General features: G+C 41.5%; 1 long non-coding RNA gene across 1 annotated transcript; it reads left to right on the top strand.

Annotated features, from left to right (window-relative positions):
• Window positions 1–1,646: 1,646 nt before the first annotated feature.
• On the top strand, window positions 1,647–2,437 carry LOC146273462 (uncharacterized). Its single transcript, XR_014766697.1, has 3 exons — window positions 1,647–1,789; window positions 2,105–2,173; window positions 2,265–2,437. It is a non-coding gene; the product is annotated as an uncharacterized LOC146273462 (long non-coding RNA).
• The last annotated feature ends 24,315 nt before the right edge of the window (window positions 2,438–26,752 follow it).

The raw sequence follows: 26,752 nt of genomic DNA on the forward strand, positions 1-26,752 counted from the left end.
TCTCCTGTATAAGGCAAAAAAAATAGCAAGCCAAGCTAACCCACAGAGTGCAGACAAGCTGGTGGAACTGGTGGAAGGACAGCATGTGGCTTCGGAGGTCCTGCGCAGCGGGCCGCCACGGAAGGTCGATCCGGTGCTCCGCCCAAAAGAGCGAAGAAAAACAGAGGGCCCCGTCGACAACCCGGACCATGCCGTGGCATCCCCAGCAGACCACAAGAGGACAACACACTGGGTCAGTGGGAGTCGTCCCGAAGCTACCAGTACTTATCGGGAGAGATTGCCCGATGTTTCACCAATTGTGGGTCAGTATGTCCAGCGACGTGGGGAACCATGGGAACCCCGAGAGGAGGAAGCAGGAAGCGTGGAGGGGCCACCAGAAAAGGAGGGACGCGAATATGTGGCTTCCAGGAAGTGGACCCCCAGACGGCAACGGCGTCCCTGTCCCAACCTGGCCAGCGCTCTCCAGCAGGTGACGGTGGTGAACGGAAAACCCATTGAAGGGGAACGTCAAATCTCGTACCCACATTTTGCGATAGAGGAAATTGCTGTATCAGGTTGTTAAGGCAAATGAGGAGTTTAGGCAGCTGTTGCTGGTACCTCATCCTTTTGTACAAACTGTCCTACACTTGGCTCACTCACACCTTTTGGGAGCTCATCTAGGAGTGGAGAAGACCCTATACCGGATTAAGGCCTGGTTTTATTGGCCGGGGGTGAAGAGGGCGGTGGAGGATTACTGCCGAAGTTGCCCGAGTGACAGCGGGTGGCACCAAAACCCCACTTCCGTAACCCTTTGGTACCCCTACCAATCGTTTCGGTTCCTTTCAGCAGGATCGCAATGGACCTGGTGGGACCGCTGCCCAAGAGCAACCGAGGGCACCAATACATCCTGGTGGTCCGGGATTACGCCACCAGGGGCCTGTACTACGAATCAAGATCAACATGCTCTGGATTACTTTCAGTTACCCGGCTACGCGAAGCCTAACAATTGCAGTCACGATAAGCGGTACTACGACGGCGGTTATCAACTCACTAACTCAACCCAGATCTTTCCAATCTAGAGACGTGCGCGTTCACATAAAGGGGCGGTGTTTGAACCGTACGTCCAATCGCAAACATGGACGAAACAAGAGCCGCATATTTCACGGAGGAGGAGCAGACAATCTTACAAACTTTGTCTACTCCTCCTGCGTGAAATATTGTAATACAAGCATATCAGGAATACAGACATAATACAGGCAAATTTCAACAAAGTCGCTGCTGCCAAGCTGGAAAAAAATAGCATACGCTGTAAATGCGTAAGCTACATGACTTATTGAAGATGTGACCATAATTACACGGGTGCATTCCACAACGTTAAACTTTTGTTGCTGTATTATTTTAGTTGCAACCCTGCAGTGGCAAACGATCGTGGGAGCAAATGCTAAATAAATATAAAACCATAATTCAAAACGGTAAGTAGCAGTAGGCAATACTTGCACATATTTTAAGGCCAACAAGTACAAGGCTGAATTGCCTGAATTAGTCCCTTTTGTAGGATATTGTATAGCTACAAAAGGCCTATAGAACAATGAAATTGCCTGCAGCCAACAGGAAGAAAAATTAGGCAACTGGTGGCAGCAGGTTGGAAGCCCAGGCCTATGTATGTTTCAAGTAATCTATGTGACCATGTTCATTCAACAATTATTTATGAATATTGTAGGAGTGAAATGTATTACTGTTCTCTGCAGTGACAGGAAATACAGTGGTGTTGCTGCCACCACCCACTGTCGTCCCACTGTGGCATACAGAGGTAACAGTGAAACTAATAGTCATATGCCAGTATGTATGCCATATGTGGTTGCTGAATATGGATCAAATATACCATTTACTTTCTCAAGTGGAGGTCCTAGATGATCAGGAAACTGTGTCTGCCTGCTCATTTTGGGGGTACACCTTTGAGTTTTATTTACCACTTGCAACACAGATGGTGAGAGTGTGTGAACCTGTGACTGAAGTGTCTGTAATGACTTACTAATTGTGGTGGTCTCAACATAAGACACAAGTCCTTAAAGTGCTCATTTCAAATATAACTCAATTGATTACATTTCTATGGTGTTGAACTCAGCAGGAAGAGGAACTTCTTCCTCCCCCTGAGCCTAGGGCCTCCACTTCAAGGCCAAGACAAAGACACAAGGTATAAGCAAAAAACCACAGTAGTCAAATGGACACCTTCAACTTTCTCCAAGTGTGCCTTGCAAAGGGACAATGTTCTTCATTTGTTTCAGGTTGGAGCAGACAGTGTGAGGGCCCTGTATAAAAGAACCCTGGAGCTCGATTATAAGGTTTTTAATTAAAAAAACAAGGCTGGAGACAGAAAAACTGGAATATGAGAAGAGATCGTACACGACTGAACGACACTAAACTTAGTTACACTGACATATTTTTCCTGTTCCGAGGGGAGGGAGAACACATGAGGATGTATTTGTTAAACTTTTGTCTAAGTTTTGATATTTTTATACCTTTTTGTGGCTTTTTTATTGTGCCTTTTGAATCTTTTGTGGGGGTTTTCACCACTTCTCTCTTTCAATGTCCTATTTATTATTTTTGAAAAATGCTATAAAAGTGAATGAAACATAAAAAATCAATGAAAGTAGTGAAATGATCATTTATGTATCACTTGTGAAGAGCTTTGTACAGATACCCATTGTTCTTTTTGGTTTGAAAGGTTTTGGTTGAAAGAAACCCCAATTTCTGATATGGAAATGATTAGAAAATGGGTCAAAGCAACCCAAGGACAAAAGGGTTAAGGGGAGACACAGTGAATAGGGATAACATACAACATGAAACCTCCCAAGTTGATAACTAATAGTATGTCAAATAATGTTTTCATTACTAGTTTCCTGTAAATGTAGGCCTATGTTTAAATGAGCAAATGATGACTTTGTAAAATATGATATTATTTGCCTACATTTCCAGAACAGAAATCAGAACATTGAGTGAAAAATCTCCTTTCATTTTATCAACATATTAGGAGTCCAAAGTTTTTACAAAGGGCACTTTGAATATATATTTTTCATCATAAAATCCGTTCAAAATTGAACCTTGCTCAGGTTCTCCGCATCACCCACACTATAAAACTAGCTACCCGTAGCAAAATAACGAAACGCTATGCATTCAGTCTGTGGGACTGAGTGCACAGCTTCAATGCGTCGCATTGGCAACATACGGCTCAAGAAGCTGGCAATATACGTAATTCCCTCTGCTAAGAATCTATACCTTTCAGAAAGATACTCATGAGGGAATGCAAAAGGGTTTTGTCGGTCTCTAAATGTTTTGGCTCTTCTGAACGCACCTCTCACTACAGTATCAGCGCACCAAGCTGCACAGGATCTACTATGAACGGTGACGACATTATCGTCAAGAATTAGTTAATGGGCGGGGTTTTCATACCGGTTGATCTCTGATCTCCAACTTATCCTGCTCCCGACCAGGTTAGCCGTTCAGCATATGTTACCATGGTGATCTACCCCGGTAACAAGTAATCCACCGTCGTAGTACAGAAAACCCTGGGTTGAACCTGAAGTTACCTCGCTAACGCCAAATCTTGATTCGTAGTACAGGCCCCAGGTATCCAGAAGCCATTCCCCTCCGCACCATGGCTACTAAAGGAATTGCACGTGAGTTAGTGATGCTGTTTTCTCGAGTGGGTATCCCAAACGAGTTGTTAATGGACCAGGGAAGTCCGTTCATGTCACGTATTATGAAAGATCTGTGTAAACTAATGAAGATAACTCAGTTGCGCACCACAGTGTACCACCCACAGACAGATGGGCTGGTTGAGAGGTTCAACCATCATTGAGGTGGACGGACGGAATTGGGATCAGTTATTACCTTACCTGATGTTCTCAGTCCGAGAAGTACCCCAAGCCTCAACAGGGTTCTCTCCCTTTGAACTCCTATATGGGAGACGACCCCGAGGACTTCTGGATCTAGCCATAGAAGCCTGGAAGCAACAACCAACGCCCCATCGAACCATGGTGGAACACGTAGAGGACATGAGGACTCGAATGGCAGCCTTGTGGCCTCTGGTACGGGAACACATGCAGGAGGCTCAAGCACGGGTCTACAACAGAGGGGCCCAACAAAGAGACTTCCAACCCGGGGACAAAGTATTGGTGTTGGTCCCCACCTCAGAATGTACGTTTCTGGCCCAATGGAAGGGCCCATATGAAGTCCTTGAGAAGGTGGGAAAGGTTAACTATCGGGTCAGAAAGCTGGGACGCCGGCCTTTGATTCAGATGTATCATGTGAATTTGTTGAAGTGGAATGCACGTGATGTCCTCTACTCTGTTCCCCCCCCCAAAGGCAATCACGGAGGTACCCATGGGGGACCAGCTAAGCCAGGCCCAGAAGCAGGAGCTGACAGAGTTGGTGGGACGGAACCAGGACGTGTTCTCTAGCGAACCAGGACACACCACTCTGGTACAACACCACATTGTTACTGAACCAGGGAAAGTCGTGAAACTGAGACCATACTGCATACCGGAGGCAAGGAGAGAGGCCGTTAGGATCGAAGTGAACGCAATGATGGAAGCAGGTATCATAAAGGAATCAAATAGTGAGTGGCGCGGTCCCATTGTGTTGGTCATGAAACCAGATGGCTCCATTCGCTTTTGCTCCCCATCCAAGCTGATGGAGCTTGAGAGGGCCTGCAGAGAAAAAAAATTAGAACCTGCCCAATAATAGGTTTGCCATCAGTAGCATCATACCCAAAAAGACTTGAGGCTGTAATTGCTGCCTAAAGTGCTTCAACAAAGTATTAAGCAAAGGCTTGGAATACTTATGTACATGTTATATTTTCGTTCTTGATTTTTGCTAATCTATTAAAACCCTTTTTTACTTTGTCTTACTATGTGGTATTGTGTGTCAATTTTGGTATAAGGCTGTAACATAACAAAATATGGAAAGACGTGAAGCGCTGTGAATACCTTCCGGATGCACTGTAGATAGATTGCATTTCCATTTGAGTTTTGAAATCAAAAGAGCGTGATGGCGATAAGTGTTAATGCAATTGACTTGGGGGTGCTGTTTCACTGCCACATTGAATTTCCAACAATATTGTTTCATTTGAAAAAATAAGTTTAGAGGTGACATAGTAGAAAAGTACCCCAACTGAAGCAGCTGCAGGCATACTTCACATTTTCTTCAGAAATTATACCCCCTCTCATTTGTATTACTATACATTATTTTATTTATTATAGGCACCCTAACTCCTCCCAGTTTTTAAATTACCGCACAAAAGATGTACAAATCAGCATCTTGTTTCGCGTCAGGGCAAACCTTCCTAATAGGGCGGGGTATATAGCAGGGATCCCAGCACAGACGCTCTCGGTGTCCTGCAGCCTCCGCCTCCCCGGCCTCCACCCTTTGTCTGTGTCCTTCTCTTTTCTTCTTTCTCAGGGGGAATGCGTTCGCTGCTCTCTGCCCAGATGTCGAAAGAGTGTCTCAGGAGACGTTGTCTCCGTTGGGTGTGGCAGGGAGCCGCTGCGAGCCCAACCATATGCCAAATCAAATATTACAATAATGTATCGTATCCTGTGAAATAAAGTATCAAGTAAACAACACTACTGAGTCCTCCTGCTTGAACCTTATAGTGTTTTCTCCAAGGTTCTGTTGCACTATTCAGGAAATATTTAAGTTTTTTTAATAAAAAAAAAACATTTACGAAAAAAGATCAAGTGGGGCTGAGGGTTGAGAGTTGGAGACTCCTTGTCATTCTTCATAACTCAGCTTTCCTTAGTCCATCTCTTTCTACACCTTCTTTCCTTCTCTTCTGATCTCATTCTTCCTATATATTTTTTTGTCTAAAAACATTTAACTACTCTGTCATCTCTGCTCTTCCATCCATCCCATTCTCCATCTGTTCCATCCGTCCATCCATCCCTCCATTCCTTCTTCCTCCTGCTCCCCATCTGCCCCCCTCTCTTCTCCTTCCTTTGTTTGTCCCTTTAGCTTCTCTGGTTCCCTTCACATTGACACAGTAGTTGAGAAGCTGAAATTCTGGGGCAGAACAACGCATTGATGTTGATGCTGGTTGAAAGATAAAATTAAAAAGTTAAAAAAGGACTATTCTAAAAGCGATAATGAGGCGACACCACATGCAGCTCTTTGTTGCTTGCTAAATACTTTTCCCCCCTCTTTTACTCTTTCTTTCCTTTGCGCTTTCTTTCCATTGTTGTCATTCCCACCTTTTTCTTGATTTTCAAACTCCTTTTGCTATTTCTATCTCTTTCTCTCTTCAACCATCTTTTCAGAGACCTCGGAAGAGTGACTGTTTAATGAGCTTGCTTGAGCACACAACACACACACTAATAAACACGCACACACACATATACATGGTAGATGCAGACGGATGGTCATTAGCTCACTTGACAGAGATAGGGAGGGGGGGGGGGGTTCCTGTCTGCCTGCCTGGACCTGTGTCAGCCTCTCCTCCCCCCAGCCCCACGGTGCCGCATGGCTAGCGTGGCTCTTCTGAGGCTGGCCAGACAGACAGGCCCCCCTGCTGAGACCCCCTGCCTGTCCCACTGTTAGAGATGTGGATGCTGGCCTGCTAAAATAAGAACATATTTTATTCATTTGGAGGAGGGGGGAACTTTAAATGATCTTTATTAATCATTTAAATATGCAAATCGGCAATGTCCTTGTCACTATGACTTGGATCAGTCTCGTCCAGGGGAGAGGATTGAGTGGATACTCAACAGCTTAATGCATCTGATGTCATTTGGAGTCCCATGTTAGTGTGAGGTTAAACAAAGATCATGCATCACTATGCTTATTCAAAATACAGGGTGGCCGCGGGTACTTCAATCAGTCTTCAAGTCTTCAATCAGTTTTCCTAAAAATAAGGCCTTTAAAAGTATTAAATTGTCTTAAATTCAGATTGGATGGGTCTTAAATTTTTTTGTATCATGTCACTGCAAAAATGCAGGCAATCTGTTCTGCCAGGTAGAATATTTTTTTTGTAGGCTATATGTGCTGTGTTGTCTATGGTTAGGTCAGAGCATAGCCTACTGCGCAGATTTTGATGACGTAAAGCATCGGCAATACAGGTAATACAGCAATGGTTGATAGCCACTCAACTTAGAAACATGGGGAAATGAAAGTTCAATTACAAATGGCTTGAAAAGAACAAGTTTTTGGTTAAGGTTGGTGTCTGGAAATGCTTATGAAGCGAACTGCGTGTCGGAAGAATTTCAAACTTGGGACAGTGGGGAGCATACTTGTCAACATTTGAGTTCCAAAATCCGGGCGACCTCAGAACAGGGGGGGTTCAGAGACAAAGGATGCCAGAGGCAGGCTAAATACTAAAATAAATAAATAAATAAATACATCATTATTAATAAAATAAGCCACATTAAAGTTAAATAAGCCCCACCAGAATAGGAGCTTTGTGTTTGTAAATCGGAATACAGGCCGCACTGGAATATAGGCAACACCGTAAACAGGAACAACGCCACCGCAGCGTCGGCTAACGTTGGGTGGAACAATGAACTCTAAAGTAACCTGTGTAGTGCACTTTCAGTTCATCAAGTATACTTCCTTAAGTACTTCAAAGTATACTTTGGAATACTCTAAAGTAACCTGTGTAGTGCACTTTCAGTTCATGAAGTATACTGCCTAAAGAGGCTCAAAGTATACTTTGCAATACTTTCAAGTGCACTTTCATTTAATGTAAGTACTTTAAGAAGTAAACTTCTGAATATAATTTTCCTGTTACTTACTAATGTATTAAAATGTTTAGGGGCCCCTCAAACGCCTCAGATCTTGAGTCACTTGGCAAGAACGGGGCCCTCGCAACATTTCACTGCAGATTCTTAGCTGCTATTCACTGCGCAAGCGTCAACGTTGCAAGAATCCAGCTGTTCTTACAGTTACAGTTATTTAACTCATGGTTACAATGGTAAACCAGCACAACAATGACAATTACCACGCAACAAAACACTACATTCTAAGCAGACACATTTAAAAAACAAAATTCATGAAGTTACATTTGTATTTCGAACATACGGCAAACTTATCAGCAAATGTTAACACTATTTATCGCCTTGCATCATGGAAATTTACTAGCCAATGAGCCACACTATCTTCATTATTTCACGTTGTTATTTCGTTCTTCATTCAGTTTGACAGTATAACCTTCAAATGCATAATGCAACCCTTCTGTCTGCTTCTTTCTCAAGTAGCTTTTTTCCATTACTCCATTACCTTTTTCAATACTCCAATTGATAATTATTAGTATAAGATTATAGGGCTTCAGAATGTTTTGGTAGTAATTAAGGTTACATCTTCAAAACAAAAAAATGTGCAATGCATAACAGATTTTCATAGACATTAATAATTAGAATGAGATGGATCTAAAAATGTAACCTGTAATGTACTTGAAAATAATTTGGACTGTTTTTGCTATACAATAATAGAAAACGTACATCCTACTCCAAAAGAAATGTATACCATTTTCTGTTTCTAAGCATACTTCTTAAAAGTACATCAAAAGTTAACTATTTTCTAAGTATAGTTCTTACAAAAGTGAACTATTTTCAAAGCATACTTAAAAGAATATCAAAAGTGAACTATTTTTTAAGTATACTTCCTAAAGGTATATCAAAAGTGAACTAAAAGTGTACTATCCATATTTTAGCATACTTATAGTATACTTTAATATACTTCTTTTTTGTAAGGGATACTTTACTGGTAAAAATCAGACAGGCCTTTTTTTACACTTTGGTAAAAAAAAGTGTTGTATTGTCAACTTTAGCGAATGGATTTTATGTAATCTTGATAGATAGTTAGCTAACGCTAACTAGCCAGTGACTTCTGACGTTCCTTGTTATTGCCATTCAGTCAAAACATCAGTTCAAGTTCAGCTGTACCGCAATTTGCGTCATTTTTGATGTGTCATGAAATTTTTGTGAATTCCGTTTTGTCTAATTTTGTTCAGGTAGATTGATTGGTTAAAATGAGTGAATATGTGCCACAAGTGACCCAGACCTTCTAAGATTGTTGTTTGTCAGCCATCAACAGAACAGAAGACTAAAAAAACATTATTTGCAGGCGATGAGGGAGTGAATGTGACCGTGTACCGTGTGTGCGCCGTTGAACAGGGGTGTGTGGCCGGAGAGTAGTTCAGCACAGACTTGACATTTTCTCAGGGATTTTGTTCTTTATTTAAGATAAGGGGAACAATATTTCAAGCAGTGCCAAGAGCCAGTCATGAATTCCCAGCCTAAAATGTCCATGGTGGTGTGTGTGTTTGTCTGTGTTGGGAGGGGGGGGGGGGGGGCACAGGGCCCTACTTGTGTACTGGATCAGAATTTCAAGGGGGGGAGGGAGTAAACCTACCCGCAACAGATGAGGCTCCCGTCTAGAGCTTTTATCTTCAAAACCACCCCCCTCCCCATTTTAACTCAGGGTGGATGGGTCCCAAGGGACTGGACCCATTAACTCCATATCCATTATATCTGGACAGACAGAATATGGGGGAACTGTACCATAAATCCATCAAAGTAGGGGGAAGAAGGGGGGAGATGGTATTCTTGTCAAATGAACAGATATTGGTTCATCTCACCAAGACTGCTTTGTGTGTTTGTGTGTGGGGTACCAAATAATTAAGTCACATGGCTTTGTTGAAGAACAAACATGGTGTATCCAATTGTACCAAGCCAAGACCTACTAAAAAGTATATATTAATCATATCATTCAAGCTACTCCACTGTCTAAATCATAGAAAGTTTAGTTTGAGAGAGTATTTCTCATACCCTCAACAAGTTTGACAGCGCCAACTCTACAGATGAAACATCCTCACAACCAATCTCCTCTTCGTAAGAGAGGAGGCAGCACAGAGAAGCGTATCCAAACTTCTTGGCGTCTGATTATCAGATGAAAGAGAGACTCATGGCCATGACGATTAGCTAAGGCCATGGTGTCGGAGAGCACGCGGCAGACCTCCTTTATTCCAGAGAAAGGTTTTCTTTGAACTCCGACAGCAGAGCTTATATGGAGCTAAGGCCAAATGTTTTGTTAATTCAAAAATAAAATCTATGTTGAAAACTAAAGCTTGACACTGAAAATGTAAGTTTTGGACTAAAACTTGAAAAATAAAACCATGTATTCAAAGAAAAAATAAGTACCAATTCTTTTTCAGGTTGAATAACATTTCGATTAAATTCTGGAATTATTTTGAATAAGTTATTAATTTTCATTTTTCACTTTTATATTTTCACAGTTTCACGTTTCATGTTTTCAGATTGAAAACTTTTTTTACGGCTTAAATTTTTGTTCTTTCAGCTTTTTTTTTTTTTTTTTGACTTTTGGCCCCGATTTTGCGTAGGGGGCGTGGCTTCAACTCAAAGGCGGGTTAGTGAGTGACTAACAAAGAGGCAGAAGACTAGGCAGTCGGCATGGCGTCCGTTTCGCCCACCCAGTCTCATACTTCTGCGGATCTATGACACGGGTTTACACATCTATTTAGCGTGCCATATATACGCCAAATCAGTTTTGCATGCAGTTTATTCGCAAATTCCTCCCATTCATTTCTATCAACAGAAAACGCAGAACTTAATGAACTCTTTATCCATTATACGTCATCATTCAAGGGGCAATTGACTGGGTTTTTTGGGTATTTCACACTGTTCCTTAAGGTCTCCGAATAGGGTATGTAACATTGGTTGGTTTGAAAATGGCCCGGGTGCTCTTCTATGCCCCCTGATAGATCCTCTGAAATGTTCCAGGGAAAAAAACACTAGCTTTTCTCCTTTTAAAGTATGCTCATTAATATTTATATAAGCTGCGCGCGGATTGGTTGGTTTTCAACGAGTGAAGCTGGGGAGCAAAAACACAGCCAACAGCAGCACTCGCTGAAACACCGAAGGTGGAGACTTGAAATAAAAACGCGCAAATAGATGTATTATGTCTACACAACACTATTTTCAACAGATTGACTACATATCATTTGAAATGATAACATTACTTGTTTCCACTTCTGTTGTTGAAGCAAACTGGATTGACTTGGGTGGGTAGAACGTTAGGCTTAGCAACCAAACCATATTGTGATTCAACTCGGCTTCAGTTAGCTAGCTCTAGATAACTTGTTGAAAAATAACCTGACAAAGATCTGGACAAACATGCATCTTTAATTGTAGATTTAAATGACACAGGTTATTTATTTGAATGAAACACAGTCAGGAACATGAAACAACGTTAGCCCCATTGCCAATAAACTAGGCTAAATTATCACACATTCTACCTATGCTCTTGCGTTAGCAAGCTAACCTACTACAGTCTAGGTGTTACTAGTAACAGTTAACTACTAGTAAAGCTAACATATCCTTTATCTAGCACCTGCCTTTCTCCAGTTCTTTCAATTAGATTATCTAGACAGGCGTTAGCAATAAGCCAGACTGCTGTTCGTTTTCTGGCAATTTTTCCGGAAGCTTCCCTTCTAATTCCGACTACAGCTAGTCGGGCTAGAGTTATTTGATGTGTGTAGAAATGTATTTAGCGTTCTACCTAGTATGCTATATACAGGACACGTTAGCATTGCTAATAACTGTTAGCACAACATCATACTGTCCTTACAGCTTGCGGTTGAAATGAGCATACGGTCGGAACAGCGCCTCTTTCCAGGTTCAGCTTCCCAGCAAATCCTGCTTGAAATTGTCCAAGGTTGTCAAAACTGTCTTGGGTGAAATGTTCAGAGCAAATGAATGATTGAGTGTCATACTTTGCCGGGATCTTCTCATTAACAACAGCAGCCATGCCTGTCGAATGTTTGGCTCCTTGGGAAGACTGTGAGTGTTAGCCTTCCCCGTACAGCCTGGAACACAGCATTTACGACCGAGGTCCATTTTCAATATCCTTGTTATAATTCAAAACGTTCTTCTTTGTAATTCCTTATAAGTAGCCTGCACAGAGCAGCGCACAGCTAAACTCGTAACGGAGATAGACGCTACCTTGGGCTGGTCTGGATGTACATTTTGGGGCGTGACAAAGACACAAACCAGAGCCAAAAAGGGGAGTCCCCCGTCCTACGTCACACCGGTGGCTTTGTTGAAAAGCTAGCGTTTTAGAGCCAAATATTTTCTTTTGGAGATTTGCATAGGAAAGAGGTGTCAATGGACTTTGATATTCACTGTATGTTCATTTTACCCACCGAACTGTCGTTATTCAACTATGACAAGGTAAAATCGGTTTAGCAATCAATTGCCCCTTTCAGACTTGGATTTTACGGAAATTCACAATATAGAAGCTTCCAAATGTATTTTTTATATGTTTTTGTTGGGTGATTTTCACTTCAACCACCTTTAAATAACAACCATTAATTATTATTTGCCACCAACACCAAGCAGCATTCTTGTAAACATAAATAAGAAAAAAGATGCTGCACCCCATGACAGCACGAGAATTTAAAAAAATGATATGACTTGAAAATCCACCACCGCGGCACAGCCCCGCAGTAGCGGACTTGCCATCGAGAGCACTGGGAGAAGAATAACGATGGAAAACCAGGCTGAGAAACGTAAGGGTGGGGCTGAACAATTATGAGACAAAAAGACATCACTTTCACTAGACAAGGTACCAATTGAAAAACGGCTGTTTATTTTACATTAAGCTCAACTATTTTGCGCTTAAGTAAAGACCCAATGCTTTGCTACGCGTGCTCGCATCAAGTATCAAACACCCGAACTCGCATCACATCAAACACAGAAGGTGTATGAATTAGCAGGGCAGCAGTGGTGTCGTATACGGGGGTCGGTTCTGGTCGGCCGGTCTGGATCAAAGTCCAGGGCCTATTTCTTCTCCCAGTCCGTCCCTGCCGCCCCGCAACATTAAGCCCCACCCCCCCAGCACCCCCTGATAAAATATGTTGCCGCGGCTATGCACACAGGCAATATAAGGTGTAGTCTATACAGGCCAGGTTCTTGCCAGCTATGGAAGGGTTGGCTCTTGAGATATATATTTTTTTTTTCTGATTTAACTCTTTATAACTAAGGAGAACTATCATCTCAATATTTACCACACACGTCTAATTAGTGATCTCCGTAAAATCCGAGTCTGAATAATGACCCCGTGTCATAGATACGCAGAAATATGACACTAGGTGCGTTCGACATGGACTGACTTTATGCAGCGCCGCAGACGCCTGCTGCCCGGCTGACTTGAAGCTGAGAATGCCATTGGCTGCTTCAAGTCAGCCGGGCTGCAGGCAACGCCAGCGTTGCATGAAGTCGAACACACCTACTGTGTTGGAGGAGTTGAAATTGAGTTGAAGCCACGCCACCTACCCAAATCGGGGCCAAAAGTATTTTTAAATTTGAAGTTTTTTTTTTTTATGAAACAAAAAAAAACTAACAAAAATAAAATAAATAAATTAAGCCATAGAAAAAATAAAAATAATTGGAAAACATGAAATGTGAAACTATATGCAAATATAAAAGTGAAAAATTAAAATTAATTACTTATTCAGAATAATTCCAGAATTTAATTAAAATTGTATCCAACCTGAAAAAAAATTGGTACACTTAATTTTTCTTTGAATACATGGATTTTTCAAGCTTTACACCAAAACTTACGTCAAGCTTTCAACCATAGATTTTGTTTCGAATTAACAAAACATTTGGCCGTGATTTAGCTCCCTAAGATTAACAATATGACTAACAACACTTGGTAATAAATACATAAATGGCATCACAGGCGCTCGTCACTGGTGCCTCTCAGTAAGGAGAGGTTGGACGAGGACTTGAGCGGTCAGGCAAACTGACAAAACATCATACAGTATATTTCCTACAGCTAGAAGTAAAAAAAACTCTGCTTGATCCTTGAGAAACAGAAATGGAGAGAAGTAGAAAGTAAGGCAAACAGTGTGACACAGGAAAAGAGGGGGGCAACAAGTAGACAGTATAATAGAGGAGGAAATTGCACTGTTACAAAAGCAGGATACCACAAAAGACAAAGAATGGAAGATATGCGCTTTACTTTACAGTATACAGTAATGTAAAAAGTATTTGTCATGCTCAGTAAATGCTAATATGCTTAGGGTGTGTACAGAAAGTAAACCAGTCTAATTAAGGACTTAATTAACTACAAAAAATATATTAATCTATATTATGACTCTCAAGACAAGTCAATAGGAGCAGCTTTCAATATGAATTATAAGGATGTCACAATCAGTCATAGTTCAGCGTCAGATAAACCATGGCCTATCCATTCATTAAATGACTGACCGGCCCTAACAAACAGCTAATCTGGTTAACCTCTGAACTAGTTAGAATAAGTAATTCAGCATCCCTAGCAAGCAGCTAATAAGGTTACCCTGTGGACCGGTTAGAATAGGTAACATAGCATGCATTCTCCCCAAAGATTACTGCTAGTGCCGGAATCTTTTTACAGAGGTCCAAAACCTTAAAGTTGTAACTTAACAATACTGGCCTGAGAAACCTCCCTGTAACTCCTCTACCTCTCACAGAGACATTAGAAATTATTTCTGTCTAAACTTGTATTAAGCAGGCACATTTCCACACAAACCATTTATCTATAAAATAAAAACTGTGTATTTCCACACACTTTTCAGTCACACAAATCAGTCTCTGTGCATTTTAATTAAGTCGAGTAAGCCTGCCTTATTTGTTTGGACTCTATTCTGAAGTCACAGTGGTGGGCAGTATAGAACACGACCAGAATTCCAAAAATACTATGCTGTAGCTATTGAAACTTCAGACACACAGACTGTAGGTTTAAAAACTCAGGAGTGTTCATCACAAGCCCTGAGGGCCCCGCCCTACATAGCAAAAAACAGACTAGGCCTATCCACCTTATTCTCAGGAAGTCTACTGTAGAAATTATTGTGGGTGCAACTTCCGGTGAGTAGTGGAAGTTGCGGTTTGCTATACGTTAGGGCCAGCCAGCCGTCAACAGTGATTCTTTCTCAAGTAATTTCAACTGTAATTGAACTAAAACTGGTTTGTGTTTAAACATATGTTGTCATTTATAGTAAAGTATTGTGCGCAATTTGGTTTCACTGCCAACATCCTTAATGTAAGAGGCAAATGCGCAAACTTAGTTGGTGGCAGCGTTAAACAAGCAATGGTTGGCTACACACCTCATGGCGGCCTTATACAAATGTGTGGAATGTTGGCAGTGAAACCAAATTGCGCACAATACTGAGGCAACGCAATCGCAGTGCAAGGGAAGTTCACAAAGCTCCAAGCCAGACAGCATTGCAATTGTGACCACCGACTTCATACTAATAGCTAACTAGATAACCAACATTGTATCTCGCACGAGCATCCTAAGACCTACTTTACTTACGTATTAGATGTTACATGTTGTCGTAATTTCCCATCGGAGATTCAAGCAAGCAGACTTTAATTTTCGAAAACTAGACGCTGATTTAGCCAAACCAGACGTTAATTTTGTGTGGTCTGCTCAACACGTCTCAAAAAGCACACGTTTATTTAGAGGCGTGCTTTGAACGTGTCATGTGGCACGGTTCAATTTGAGGCGAAAAAGACGCCAACTTTGTATGGAAGTCGGCGCAATGGACGCCGTCTTTGCACGCAAAGTCAGCGTTAATTACGCGTGGTTAACACACGGGGCGTCTTAATATTTGCCCACAAGGCCTTCCATACAATTCTAGTCAAAATATGAGTCTGAGAACTCCCCGTTGGGCTGTGGGTATGGGGCGTGTTTCAACCGAACTCGTAAAACAAATGCCTCTTCGCTCAATAGACCTACAACCAATCAGAGCAACTTAATATGTTGTTTGTTGAAAACAAATTCAACCCAAGCGCTCTTTGGTGACGTGGTTGATTACGTTACTGTTGATCATCTGTCCATCATCGTATAAAGCCCGGCCTGAAAATTTGATTGGTTCGGACATTTGATTGTTTTTTCCCCAACCGAGGTTCCCCAGACCCAACTTCCCGACCACATTTTTGTGTGGGCGGGGCTAAGTTGGGCTGGCAGCCAGGCTAACTGTGCACCGGTTGCTTTTCGCTTGGATATAACTTGCGTTCCTGTTGCTTTCAGTGCCGGTCCTAGCACATTGGGTGCCCTGGGCGAGTTTATCACTTGCACCCACCCCCACCCCCCCGGGACAAATACATCTCGTGCCGCCCCCTGCCCTGCCGGCCGCCCCCCGAGAGTACACGGAATGAGGACCGCTACTACCTGGCGACACAAACAACGGAAAAGCAAGCAGGGGTGCCTGCAGCTGCCTGAAGGGGCCGCCAATATGCCAATTCCCCACAAAGTGAAATGACAGATAAAAGAAAACTGTGCAGATTCTTTTTTTTTTATGCTTGTGCGCGGTCCGCCTGTGCCTAAAATCGCCCCTGGTTGCTTTCCTAATTGTATCAATTCTGACTGCACGTCACTGCTGTTGCGTGCTCTTATAAGGAGTTGTTGGGGCGTGTATATATGCTAATTCAGGAGCACGAGGACGCACTTTCAACTTAAGAAAGCTCTTCCAGGGGAGCACAGCTCAGAAAACTTCTGCTGCGTAGGAACACATTTTCAAGCGTTCATGAATTTGGCGGATGTTTTTTTCTTTCGTTGTTTTTGCAACATCATACCAGTAAGATGAGCAGTGGAATTGTTATCCAGTGGATCTAACAGTGTGCACACTAAGCAAGGTTAATTATTATAATTATATAAATCCGAGGATGTCCTTTTATGGCAAGCCGTTTTATCATTTAACCAATGAATTGTTGATATCCATAATTGAATTCTTTATAAACTAAATTCGAATTCTTGATATCCAAAATGCAATTCTGGATATCAAAAATTCGAATTTTGGATATCAAGAATTAATTGGTTAGTTTTAAGTTTAAAACGATTTTGCACGAAAACGGAATTGCAACTTTCAAACGCTATTTTGCCCTGCAAGCCTGCATTTCTTTCAAATAAACACAACATCAACCACAACGATGAACAAACATTAAGATACACAGTACTGCCTTCATCTTTGGTTAGGATACACAGTATTGCCCCCCGTTCTGTTCTAATCTTTACAATATACAGTACTGCTTTTAGACAGTGAAGAAATCACACTGTGAGCCATGTTCTACAAGGCCATAATGCAACACAGGAATTAGCTGGAACAATAACACAATCAGTGTATGTAACATTCTAAGGAGCAGAACTTGAAAACGTACTGAAATCTCACCCACTTTCATGCTTGGCTCAGCGTATATTCAGCGTACTGCTTCACAAAGTTTTTTTGGCTGTGTTTGCAGATTTTTTTTAAGGTGACAGAAAGAGACTTGTATTTGGAGAATGAGAAAAACGAGCACAAGCGACGTGCAATATTCTTGTATTCCTGCCCTCCATCAGGAAACCTCTTGAAAGGATGCAGATCATGAAGAGCATGAAAATAAGACCTACGATCTATACAGGGCATTCATGAAATCTCGGCAGTTCTCTATCTTTTGTGTGTGTTTGTGTGTGTGCAGTTGCATTTCAGTATGAAAGACAGCCCACACAGTGGGAAACCAAGGTGTTGGTGTTGTTTTTTGTTCCGCATGGTTTGGCCCAGGTGTGTGCTGACTTGATACCACCCATCAGACCTGAAACACACACACACACCCAACCGTATGTCTCCTAGGCAGATTGCACTGTTGGCAGTGCCAGCGTATCCACACATGCAGCCCACTAGAGGAGGTTCACTTCTCAGGGTGGAATAAGAGGTTCGACAGTGAGGATCTTTCTGTTCTAGGTCTGCTTGTGACATACACACACTCTCTCTCACACATTAGTGCCAGTCAGTGACGTGCGGTGAGGTTCGTGGCTGGGGAGGCACTGAATCTTTCAAAGTCAGATTTACAAATATATTAATTCAACAAAGCAGCATCAATTCACCATACTGGCTGCTTGCACATTGACTAATGGTTATGATTCACATCCCATATCAGCATTCTTTACGCACGCATATTTGGCCAAAGAAGAGCGTTACATTTATAGAGGCTCAGAGAGAGCGCATTTGCTCCGCATCCTCCGTGTTGTTCATTTACCATCACAATTCATACTCATTCAATAGAAATGGAAGTATATACAGTCCATAACAAAAAGACAAATGTTTTATTCTTTAAAATAACGTAATTTTTTCTCATCTGGTTTTGTATCATTTTGTTATCTTCTTTCTCGTCGTTTAAAGCAAATCTTTTAATTCCGGGCATCAATCTTCCATGATTTATCACTTCCAGTTTTGATTGAAAGTCCAATTCAATTGCACGTGCTTAAGTTGAGCAAAAAAAATAGCGTCTCAGCCCAGTTTGTGTGGGATTGCGCAATACGAGAGGAGGCACAGCTAGTCGCTGCCTCCTTCTACTTCTTCCCCCGTATTTGAACTGGAAAATACACAAATTCAGCGATATTGGCTATAAAAATCATTAGAGTCATCCAATAATTGTATTTCTATCACAGATCAGTGGACAAATTATTATTTTACACTGCCTCCCCTGACCGCACGTCACTGGTGCCAGTGTATGTAGGGGTTTTTATATACAAACTTATGGTTTTAAATCTTATTTACTCTATCATGATTATTGTAAATCGGAGACAAAGGGAGAAAGAGGAGAGGAAGAAGTAAAAGCTGAGAAGGACCTTAGGAGAAGAATCTAGAGAACAATTCTTCACATTCCCTTTCTAACCACACTATTATCTGTAATAAAAAACAATCAGAACACATCTTGTTGAACACACTGTGAAGAGTGAGAATGATCATGAAGGTGCAACTGCAGTCTTTCGCATATGAGAGGTGGGGACAGGATATCTCCTAGCCTATATGTACATGTGAATAAGAAGTTGGTTGAACTCCCTCCTGTTTAGCGGCATAGCTGGCTGTGTTTATAGAGGTGGTCGTTCCGTGCGTGCAGGAGTCAAAGGACCCTGGTTCAAACCCTGTGTGGGCAAGAAAGGGAAGAAGATGCTTCTGATACATTGACAATTAACGTAACGCAACCTGTTACAGACACAGTCTCACAAACACACACTGCATTCTGACTAGGGTTGTCCCCGACTAAGATTTTCTTTGGTCGACCAAAACTCGACTAAGGCGTCTAAAAATCGACTAATCGAACTTATAAACACTTTTTTTTCACAAAAAAACTAAACGTACAAACATTTTCGCGATCTGACTCAATGGCTGCTGGACATTTCAGATTCAGCCGACAATAGCCTACTAATAATAAGACTCGTATCACCAGTCCTGTTGTAACCGAATGCCGATGGTATTTAGTATCTTTTACAATGTACTTCAAATTAAAAATATTGTTTGTTTAACATGCATCAGAGCACGCTTATCACTGCCTGAAAACTTGCAGCATGCGAACTTACGTAGAAGCTGAGTGGGGAACGGTGCAACAGAGAAAGATTTTGTTGTCTTGGCTGGAGAAGATAATGTCATACGATTTGGATGTGATTCTTATAATAGGCATATTCATTTTCCAACCCAGCGCGTTAGCATGAGCAACGTAGGGCTAGGCCAACTTACATTTTTCAGGTGGTAGGTTACATCATATTCGACGTCGAACTATGAAAAATAAACCGTTGTTGGCAGAGTTTGCATTCAATGTTTTTCGAGTCACCCGGTACTTTGTAAATTTATTTTAATGAAATGCTGCCATACCACAGATTTCTTTGCCATTTTGACTAATAACACTGACAAAGTTACCAAACCAAAACAAAGTGCAGATTAACGAATGGGAAAACAGTAACACCTTTTATTTTAAATTATATATTTTTAGAGTTGCTTTATTTGTCTTAAATAATATAATCTACGAATTCTGTAGAACTTCTGTATTAACTTCTTTAATTCAGCAATGATGACACAAGCAGGAATCAGATCTCACACTGCCATACTGCAGCTCAAGTAATAAAATCTAAAAGATTTTCGACCAGAAAATCGACTAGTCGACTGAGTGGGGACAATTCTGACACACATTTGTACTAGTGTGCACACTCACACACATTAGTATTAGTGTGTGGGTCTTTGTTGGGGTTCAGCTGTAAAATGTGAGGTAAAGAGGGAACAGTACCTTCTAAATTATAATTGTTTTCTTTTTTCTAGGATCGGCTTCTTAAACATCCCTCAACAGTGTTAAATCAACTGAATGATTTTTCTAGGGCTTCCCTCTGTCTTCCTTCCTGTATCTGTGAAAGAACATAGTCTGTGACAGTGTGTTGCTGACATGTTTTTTGACAAAGACTAATACCTGCGGGGGCTTTCAGCCCAGTGCTGCTTCTCATCCCTGCCCCAGGATCCAGAGGGGGCCGGGGCTGCTGGCCAGCCACGAGCTGTCATATTTTGGGCTCTGGAAGTCTGCGGCCCACTGTGGAGCTGCTGTGGGGATCCCTAGGCTTGTCCCATGTGGCCCGCTTGTAAACAGAGGTGAGTGACATTGAAGGAGGGAGGGATCCTCAAAGGTCTGGGTTGTAGACATGTCTAGGAAAAAAAGATAGAAACAGAATAAAAACACAAACAAAAAAACAAATATAATAATATATAGATAATTTGCATGCTTTGCAGGGCAGTATATTGCACAGGTATGGAATAAGGGAATGGAAGGGTGTGTATGTGCATGGTGTTTGTGTGTGTTGTGTGCTAGTTTTCTTTACTCATAGAATACACACACATACGCACACATTATAGATAAACCATTTATTGAATCTGACCAAACACAATTTAATTCTGCCCTGAAGGCACACGACAATTCTCCTGTATTTTTGTAGTCTGGGCTGTGTGGTCATTTCTTCATGAAATATTTTCCTTTCCTCTCAACCTAATTCCTTTTCCTCCACCTCTGTCTGGAAGCGAAAATGACATGTTCTCTTTTCCCAATCTTCTAGCCAGTGCTGAGAGGCTAGCAAAACTTTATATTTTCCTAGATTGAAGCTTGCTAGTGTTAGTGTTAGAATCCAAATGGTTGAACAGAATTGATTTCTTTCCCCTACCTAAATGCCTTTTTTGCTCAGTAAATAGGATTGCCCTTGACATGGCCTTCAACATGTGATAGCAATACTGTTAGGTTGGTATAAAAAACAAGTCACCAGAATCATGTTTTACCAGAGAATGACAATGCCACTGCTTAACCTTTCACACTACTGAGACATTTCACACTGAATGAAATATTGCCATTGCATACACAGCATGCTACGACTACATCACAATATACTGGACGGAATCAATGGATAATCCCAGGGCGCTGGCGGAAAGACTTCTCCCCTGGGGCTGGTGCTGAGGCTGCAGCCATCTGTTGCTGGGGAGGAGATTGAGAAGATCAATAGTTGTGATTCCTAATGATGTCTAAAAGGCCTGGAGAAACTGGAGATGTCTCCCAGCCTAGGGGCAGCCCAGGCTGTCACACCTGGCTATCACTCATACTGAGGACCAAGGACACTGAGGACCAGGAACACCTTAGACTGAGGACCAGGGACACTTTCAAACTGAGGACCGGGGACATTTTCAGACTGAGGACCAGGGACACTCAGACAGAGCACCGATGACACTGAGGACCAGGGACACCTTAGACTGAGGACCACTGTCATCACTGTTTTATCATAACACTTTCCAAATTAGCTATCTACCGAATTTCCTGTAACTTCACTTCATTATCTTTACTGACCAGGAAGCGACCGACAAGACACAACCCCTTTCCATGACCCTCTCCCCTCCCAATAATTAACTACAACTGAACAACACAGTCACATGACCCCACATACCCTGCCCACCTTTCAAGCCAACTCATCACAGAGATATTCACTCACTTGGGGCCATGATAGATACCAGTCTGGGACTGGTTATCTGAAGCCCTGGTGGTAGCTAACTAAAGAGATTGCTACTTACTACTATCACTAGACAAGCGATAGAAGAGGAAATCGCTTTGGATAAAAGCATCTGCTAAATGCATAAATGTAAATTATATATCATCTTATTAACTTCAATAAGTACATTATACATTGACTCACATATAGAGTGAATATATTTGACTCTCCAAAGGAATACAGGTGTGGAGATGGTCATTTAATGTGCAGCAGCTGAACACAACCTGCTCACTAAGTAGTCTTTGTGCGATCTTCTTAATATAACCCATGGTCTGCCTTTGGGTCACACCTTTTGCACCACGGCGGAGGGTCACAATAACCCAAAGGCAGCACGTTAAATGAGCTCTAGAAATAAATTGCAGATAAAAATACATTATGGGAAGGTGCGTTACATTTTCCCAACGTGGTTAGGATGGTGTAATCAGTCCATTTGTTTTCAGTGCTTGAGTGCCTGTCAATGTTCGTAAGTGAGGAGAAAGGAGGAAGTGGGGAAGAGGGGGGCATCTGGGCTACGTTCACGGAAGATTTAGGTGAACTTTAAAGAACAAAGCTAAGTACATTGGTTTGAAATTGTTCACCACAGACACATCATTTGACATCGTTTGTTTGGTCATTTCATTGTGTGCGTTGTCACTTAATACATTACCTAACAGTTGAGATCATATGACAGTTGAAGGTCCAGCATGGGTAAGCCTTAAATCTATGAGAAATGCTGTTTCTTTTTTTATTCAATACACTTTAGAAAGATGATAACTTAAATGAACAATAACTTTAAAAATATTATGTTTTAACCACATGCACTCTCTTTATTGTCTTTTTTGTTGATTTTGGTGAAGATTTATGATGGATGTTTAAGCATGTGTCCTCCAGAGAATTATAATGATGAGCTTGCAATTGCAGTAGTGTGAGTGCTTTGGGTGGGGCAAGAATATTGTTACCAGCATAGCCAGTAGGCTTAGTATGTATGTAAACTACCATGAGCCATCTAAACAAACGGGCAGACTAGGGGGAAAAAGTGGCCCGGGAGTTTGACGGCCCACTCAATACAAGGCGAGTGGCCCACTCAGTACACTCGCGTTGCCAACTCAATGTATCGCACTTAATGACCAGTCAGTGGCCTACCTGGAAAAATCCATACACTTAACATTATTTTGGATGATAACAAATAAATGACATCATACATATCTTTTCTTATGTTGAACTTCCGAAATCCGTAAGAACACATTTCAGAAGACACTTCAGAACATTTTTGAAAAATAGGCACCATGAGTGTGACTACAGATCACGAGGAGGAGTATAAAACTCAGTCAGTGATTTTAGACTTCTAATGATCTTAGAGCAAATTATACGTGTTCAAGCTGTGTAATATAGAAAATACTTGGAGGTGCCGGCGATGTAAGATTAGTGATGGAAGTGGGCTGGTATTATGGACCATCCCAACCCCGTCGGCCCACCGGGGATTCCCCCGGTATCCCCGATGGCCAGTCCGCCCCTGTCAACAAAGTGTTAAGTCATGTTTCAGAATAAACTGATTTTCAGATATACTATTACACGTATTTACACATGAGGAGAGTACATTTTTAACAGAGGATGAACAGGTTGTCAATACGTCCTCCAAAAATCATAGCAAATTGTATTTTAGAAGAAGCACTCAGTATAAGTAAGGGATAATGCCCAACGAAGTGTACATTATACCTTATAATGGACGATGCAGAGGCGTGAACCGTCCGACGCGTAGCGGAGGCTTCCGCTGAGTCCATGGTCCTGCTTATACCATGGTCACTTGTAGGGCTGGGCGGTATGACGGTATATACCGTACAACGGTAGAAATGTGTCTACCGGGAGAGATTTGGTTGTACCGTTTCAACCGTGGTATACTTTCATACTATATTTTTGTATTACACGTGTCAATTAAATGTCATATTGTATATAAGCCATCATAAAAATCGCATTCTTGCGATATTTAGAATTGTAGTTTAACTTTTATTTGATTTGCTATTTTCGTTTGACCTTGGAGCACAATTGCATTGGTCTGACAGAATTTTCGATGTGGAGTGTATTTTGTCTAAGCGGACCACATTCATGTTGATGCTAATTAATTATATATTTGATGACCCATTCTGCAGGTAACCAATTTGATTTGTTGTTCAAATTTTATGTCTCCTGTTATAAAATTATTGTTGTAAAATTACACTGGTGGCGTTGCTAGCATTCTTGATCTAGGATGACTAGTAAAGGCTACTGAGAGTGAGGTCATGCTGGGAAATATCAAACTGAGGCTTTAACATATCGACCGAGCTTTAACAAGGTTGATACGCCTAAACCGAAGTTAGATATGGATAGTAAAACTCAGACTGATCGTTTTCGCTCATTTTGAAATTTTTGTCTGAGGGAATTAGGATCGTATTGAGCTGTGAGTAGGTCACCACGCGGATGGTATGACTGCGCTTCAGCCAATCGGAACGCTCGTACTCGTAACTTTATTCTTGTTTTTAACTAAAGTGTTGTCTCATGTGAGGCAGTTGTTTTTGTTTGTAAAAAATAATCGAGTGTGATGATGAAGTATGATATGGTTATTTTGTACCATTTCTTAATTGAATTTACAGAACAATTACTATACCGTGATATATACCGTAACCGTGATATAAAAGTACTCATACCGTGATAGAAGACTTTGGCCATATCGCCCACCCCTAGTCACTTGCCCATTTTTTTTTTTTACAACATCAATTTATATTTTCAGGCATTTTGCAATACACATCTAATGTTTTATAACGTCAGCCAACTCTGATATTTTATAGTCCGCTCAACTCATAGAACCAACACCGGCTTTCCCTTGGCTGAGCTATTAGCCCGAAAGCTAACCTTATGCTAGCAAGATTCAAAGGCAATAACATTGTGTACGTTTGACAAACAGTAAATATAATTTTACAGTATGTTTGACAAGAAGATTAGCTAGCTAACCAGCCATGTCACTATCCCAAAATCAATATCAAGATTTTCACAAACAAAGTATCGGCCATATTTATATTGGCCTACCAGTACCCAGAATGCCCTGCGGCAAGCTGAAAAGCTACTAAGTTAAAGGCATTAGCTTAGTTAAATAAGCATTGTTTGGAGTGTTGTGTTCGTTCTGTTTTGAAATGTGTAATGCTATGGTCTTTAGAGAATTTGAATGTTCACCCTGATTGGGAATGTTGTCTAGTTAGATCGCAAGTCATCAATTGAAGACATTGGTCTGCCTAACGTTAACCGGCGTAACATTGTGGCAGTAACAGTGTTTACATCTGTGTTAGTAGGTATAATAAATAATACCTCCACTGTGTAGCCTACTAGCTTGTACACTGACATTCTAAAATTATACATGGGTTTCTTCTCACACAGATTTGATTTTGTCTTGATTTGCCAATTCCAAAACCTTTCTTTGCTATTAGTTAACATAATATATATGAACATAAATATTATACTGTAAATTTGTAATGTTGTTGGGCAGTCCATTTCTGTGTGATTTCTGCTACCTGTCAAGTCAAATTGGAGTGTTTTTTAGGGTGTGTAAATTCACTTTTTTTGTAAATAAACTATGCACTGTGTTATTTCTGTAACACATAAATACTATTATAAATCCCTGCTTGAGCTTTTTTTCCTAAAAATACTTTGGATGTTCCAGCCCTTATAGAGACAGATTATACTGTATATATTAATGAAAACAGTGACTCAAGACTCTGGACTCTGGACCCCCTGAAGTAGCCTTGGCCACCCCTTGGACACCCCATGTATAAAACTCTAGTTCCGCCACTGGCGGTTACGTGACACTGACAAAGTACATTCAGAAAAGTAACATTTTCAAATAGGTCAAAATAAATATTGAAGTCACCACTTGTTGTAAATAGCCTACAAGTTAGTTTGTTAAAGTCTTTGTAAATGGAGGCTTTGACTCTGTCCCTGTTGTTATGGAAACCTAATCTGCAAAGTTAATATTTTTTAACATGCATTTAGGTTTGGCACAGATATAGTCACATTTATTTAAATGTTTTTCTAATTCACACATAGGCTACTGTACCCAATTTACTCACGAGGTATGTTAAATTGCTAATTAATTAGACCTATTGAGAGCTACACCAGCAAGGTATTAGCACTGATACAGTAGGCTACAAAGGTTTTACATATGGGGACGCACCCTTTATTTATGTACTTTTTTTCAAGCCCTGGAACTCAACCTAGCATGTCTAATCGGGGCCTGTGACATGCTAGTGAGGACCGGGGCCCTGTGTGTTTTGTCTGAGTTGTGCGTCTAGGAGCGCAGGTGCGCAAAGGCGGTGTAATCGCTGTAAGAGGAAATCATTAGGGAAGGTCGGCCGTGGTCCGACGCGACAATGAGATTGTGTGCATATTGTGGCATGAGATGTTCATTAGTGGGGCGTGAAGGGGGAGGGGAGCGTGCTCTGCCCACCCGTTCGGGAGGAGCAGAGAGAAATACACAGAGGGAGAGGGGGGACGCTGATTCCCGAACAAAAATGAGCCACATCCGAGTAGAGGAAAAGCAGGTCACAACAAAAGCAAGGCAAGCTGCTGCCGCTGTGGTTTGTCTTCCTCTAATTGGTAGAATTACAGTTTGAATCTGTTCAGGTTTAAGGGAAAAAGGACATTCGTGAAGGAGCAGGTGCGTGTGAGAAAGGAAAGTGGGATGTTGTGTGTGTGTGTGTGTGTGTGTGTGTGTGTGTGTGTTTGAGAGAGAGAGAGAGATTTTGTGTGGTAAAGCATATCTGAATGCGACAAGAGCTGCATGTGGTAGTAAATTGCGTTGCACAGACGGGTGGTAGGCCAGAAACTGCGCAAGAGGAGAGGGAGGGACAATGACAAAGATCCATCAGATGAGAGACGTTTCTGTTATCTG

The sequence above is a fragment of the Hypomesus nipponensis genome, chromosome 9 (genome assembly GCF_054491055.1).
Source record: "Hypomesus nipponensis isolate SF chromosome 9, ASM5449105v1, whole genome shotgun sequence".
Classification (NCBI taxonomy): Eukaryota; Metazoa; Chordata; class Actinopteri; order Osmeriformes; family Osmeridae; genus Hypomesus; species Hypomesus nipponensis.